Source organism: Mauremys reevesii, linkage group 13 (assembly GCF_016161935.1).
Source record: "Mauremys reevesii isolate NIE-2019 linkage group 13, ASM1616193v1, whole genome shotgun sequence".
NCBI lineage: Eukaryota > Metazoa > Chordata > Testudines > Geoemydidae > Mauremys > Mauremys reevesii.
The window spans coordinates 7,647,937-7,652,929 of NC_052635.1; the positions used below are offsets into that span (position 1 = coordinate 7,647,937).

The 4,993-nt window shown below is 43.3% G+C and overlaps 1 pseudogene; it reads left to right on the forward strand.

Annotated features, from left to right (window-relative positions):
* Window positions 1-337: 337 nt before the first annotated feature.
* Window positions 338-1,252, forward strand: LOC120379882 (annotated as a pseudogene).
* Window positions 1,253-4,993: the final 3,741 nt, after the last annotated feature.

The window sequence follows — 4,993 nt, forward strand, 5'->3', positions numbered from 1 at the left end:
AAAGTTTTTTTTCCCTTTTGATGCTAGTAAAAAAGGTATATTTAAACTGAGGTTAGGAACATGCCCCAGTATAAACCTGTTGTGACTGAGAGGAGAATGCAAACCATCAACCTTATTGAAGTTACTGTGGATTGACAGTGTTCTGACAGGAGAATTGGAGCAAAATAGTGTCGGTCCTGATTCATATCAGACAGACAGAGGGATGTATGTGTGGAGAGATAGTGGACAAGTCGTGATAGATAGATAGATTAGATATCAGTTTGACTTGATTTAACGTATCAAACTAATATGCAGTTTTTCTTTTGAATTCTCAAGTTGAATTATACTGAAGAAGAAAATGAGAAAAAACACCTCTGTGATTGAGTTTGTCATACTGGGCTTCTCTAATCACCCAGACATGAATCCTGGTTTGTTCATGGTTTTTCTATGTATTTACATCATCACAGAGCTGGGCAACATCCTGTGGATCCTGTTCTGCACACTCCTATGTATTTCTTCCTCAGGACCTTGTCTTTCCTGGAGATCTGTTACACATCAGTGACTCTACCCAAGATACTAGCCAACTTGGTCTCAGAGAGTAAAACCATGTCCTTTGCCAGTTGTGCTGTACAGATGTATTTCTTTCTATTCTTCGGTGTTACTGAATGCTTCCTGCTTGCTTGTATGGCCTATGACAGCTACAGTGCCTTATGCAATCCATTGCACTACACTGCCATCATGAATAAGAGGGTTTACATCCGGCTGACAGCTGCCTCATCTATCTGTGGCACCCTGGCGGCCATGGGGCACACAACTTTTGTCTTCACACTTCCTTTTTGTGGATCCAATGTAATCAATCACTTATTTTGTGAAATCCAGCCAGTGCTGAAGCTGCTGTGGGGACACCTCTTGGATTGAGATCCTGATAATTTTGGGTGCTGCCTTCATCCTCATACTGCCTTTCATGCTGATCCTGGTGTCCTACATCTGTATCATCTCCACCATCCTGAAAATTAGGTCCACTGAAGGCAGGCGCAGAGCCTTCTCCACGTGCTCCTCACACCTCATTGTGGTAACATTGTTCTATGGGCCGAGCCTTATCATGTATCTGCATCCCAAGTCCAGTTTCTCTCCAGATGTGAACAAGTTACTCTCTCTGTTCTACTCAGTGGTGACTCCGATCTTGAACCCCATTATCTACAGCTTCAGGAATAAGGAGATGAAAAGTGCTTTGAGGAAAATAGGGATGAAGATATTTCATTCAGAAATATAGATAATTTCCCTTCAGTTGGGTTATGCGCTCTCAAGAGAATCTACAGCATGGAAGAAACATCTCAACATGATGAAGAAATTTATCTAATCAAATGTAGTGCTGGAAAACTTTTTTTGAAGTTTGTATTTCAATTAGTTTTTGTAATTAAAATTATGAATTTTCAGCAAAAGAAATGAGGAATTTTTTCAATCCTCTTCTGTCCTAAAAATCTGTGACTATTGAGAAAAGAAAAGAAAAGAAAATTACATTGCCCCCTGTTTGCATTTTTTGACCAGTTGTTATTCTAGTGTATCTATATTTTGTAGAAAAATCTCTCATATTTAAATTACAGTTGGTTGAAATTTCTAAATTCCTCAAAGATTTCTCTTCACTAGAGTCAAAGAAAAAAACATGTATTGGGTGGAGGAGCTTGAAAATGCTTTGCTATTATTTTTTCAGCTTCAATAGAAGTATTTAAGTATTTAAAACATTGCTACCCCTCTGATATTTATAATTAGATTGCACATGGTATATCTGAGGTCTAGGAGGAAATGTGCATTGCAGGTGAACTCATATATATCATTCTTTGGTCCTGGGACACGTAAAACCATTAATCCCAACATCTATTTTTCACCAGGAATTCATTGCTCATCAGGGGTACATCCAGTGTGATTAATATGTCTCCTTCTCACCAGGCCTAAATTTTAGGCATATTGAAAACCACTGTGATTCACAAAGCCTGGGTTTAGGGCCTAGCTTACTTGTAGAATGAGAGGAGGGAGATACATTCCAAACAATGGGCTCCACAAAAGCCAGGATAAACTAGCTAGTGGGAGATGCTGAGTTGAGGCATGTGTGCTAAGCCCTGCCCCTCCACAGGAGTCCAGTGCCTAGGTCCAGACTGAAGTGAAGTGCTTATCTCTGCTTGTGATGTCCAGAAAGGAACTGTCTTCTGGAGGTAGGTTCCTGAGGGGTTTCTTGCAAGAAACAATGGAGGAGGAGTTGGGTGCAATAGCAGCTTCCCTATAACTTTTAGCTTAGAGGCTTTGGTACACACCTGGGAGGTGGGAGACCCCCATTCAATTCCCCATCTATCCGATGATGAGAAGGGATTTGGAGAGGGGGTTTCCACCTCCCAGATGAGTGCCTTAACAACTGAGCTCTGGGATATTCTGTTGTGGGGTTCCCTCAGCCTCACCTGTTGAATAGAGTACCAATTTACATAAATAATTAAAGAGGCCTCAGAGCAGTGCACCTGGTTCCTGGGGCTGACACCTTCCAGGGGAGAACCTCAACCACCAAACTAGAGGGTGATTCTCACATGCTCTTTGTCCTAATGAATATGCAAGTATTTATCAAAAAAAGCCATGAAAGGCAGGAAATGTCTGTTCAAATTCTTGGTCCTTTTCATGGGGAGGGGAACTTGAACAGGGGATGTCCCATACCCCAGCTGGGTGTCCTAAGTGTAGGTACCCTCTACTAAAGGGTTTGGGATTGTTACAGTTGGGAAAATCCTGAGTAATGCAATTCAGCCTTGGAGACTACAACTCCCAAGATGCCTTGGGAAAAAGAGACACTTCTGCTTCAAAGGGATGCAGGGAGACCATGCAGTGGGATCCATCTTGCTGAGGAGCAGAGATCTTGCCAGGGGTGTGTATGTGGAGATTTCTTTGTGAAGCTCTTTGCAAGCCAGGACTGCTGCTAAGCTGCTGCTAGAAAGCCAGCAGCTGCTATTGAGAGTCTGCTGGGACTTTGGCCTAGCCAGGAGCCAGGGCAGCTAGTGTTGGGCTTTGCTGGATGTAGTGCAGAGAATGTTTTACCCAGAACTGACTGAAGTGAGTCTGCAGTGAAGAGCATGTGAGCAGGGTTGTAAACATCTGGTTTTGGACCAGAACTCATGGTAGAAAAGGGACACCTGGTGGCTCCAGTAACCAGTGCTGACCAGGCCAGTCGGCAGCGCAGCAGGATAAGGCGGGCTCCCTGCGTGCCCTGGCTCCACGTGGTCCCTGGAAGCAGCGGCATGTCCCCCCTCTGGCTCCTAGGCTATGGGGTAGCCAGGGAGCTCTGTGAACTGCCCCTGCTCCGAGCTCCAGCTCCCCAGCTCCCATTGTCCAGGAACCACAGCCAATGGGAGATGTGGGGGTGGTGCCTGCAGATGGTGCATCACGTTGAGCTGCCTGGCTGCGTATCCTCCTAGGAGATGGTAGGAGGACATGCCACTGCTTCCGGGAGACATTTGAGGTAAGTCTACACCTCCAACTGCACCCCAACCCCCTACCCCATCCCTGAGCCACCTTTTGCACCTCAAACCCTTCATCACCAGCCCCACTCCAGAGCCTGCACCCCCAGCTGGAGCCCTAATCCCATCCTGCACTCCCACCCCCAGGCACAGCGCAGAGCTCCCTCCCACACTCGGAACCCCTCATTTCAGGCCCCACCCCAGAGCCTGGACCCCCAGCCAGAACCGGTACTCCACCACTGCAAAAAGCGGTGGCGGAGTCGACCTTCGAGCCACGGACTTCGATTCCGTGGCGTCTGGACGGGTGAGTAGTTCGAACTAGGTTACTTCGAATTCAGCTACGCTATTCACGTAGCTGAACTTGCGTACCCTAGTTCGACCCCCGCTCTTAGTGTAGACCTGCCCTTAGATGTTTAGAAAATTATTTAGATTAGATTGATTAGAAAATTTTACCCTTGATTAATTAGGAACAGGTTCTGGCAATCTTTTCACACTGAAAATAATGGGGCTTTTGTAGATGAAGGTGCTATTAATTGTTTTTAAGAATCTTCCCTTTGACTTTGTGAAGTTATCATTTGTCAAAGGTAGCCTGGGCTCAGTCCTGTAGCAGTAATGTGATGCAACGATCCTGCCATTTCCCTTCGGTGGGAATTGTTTGCACTCAATGGCATTTGGCTGGAGGCATCCTGCATTTGGACCAAACTATGAGGCCCTTGCTTGGTTATGAGAGGTGGAATTTCGAAAGGTGCCCACAGGACTTAGAACTTTAACACACAACCAAAGATGCAAATATTCTGTGCCAAAGTGTACTCCTATTGAAGTCAACTATTTGGTATTGATTTTAATGGGAGGAAGACTGCCTGAATAGCTATGATACGGCTTCATACAATGGGGATTTGAACTGAATCAAAGACCAGGTCCCCAGGGTTTCCAAAGAAGCTGTTAAATTTTCCCATTTCTTCTGATACTGAATTTGTTGTTGATCACAGAAAGGAGATGAACATGGCCTACGGAGGAGGTGAGAAATTTTTTGTTTTGACTATATTTCCTTTGGATTCTTCTAAATGTGCTGAATCTAGATGAGTCTCCTTAAATTCCCATTATTTCTTGAACTGAAATGTGCTCTGCTTTAAAGTTCCAAGCACAGATATTCAACTGAGTGCAGAAAATGCTGATTTGATTAAATCAAAACCTTTTACATTGCAACATATTGATTCTGTCTAAATTTGGATAGGACATTATCAGAAAGTTTTGTCTATTTTATTCAATTCAAAATGATTACATGGAAGATATCATTCAAATGTACAAAAATGAAATATTGTTAGATGATTGAAATGAAACATTTCTTCATGTATTCATAAGATTCCAACAAAATACTTTTGGAATATATAATTTTGTATTATAAAATCAGATATTTTGCCTTTTCATCCTGGTTTGTGATTAAATGAAATTTTGAAATCTTTGTATTTACCATGGGGCATATACATTCTGGTTTTTGATCAAATATAGTTAATAATATGAAA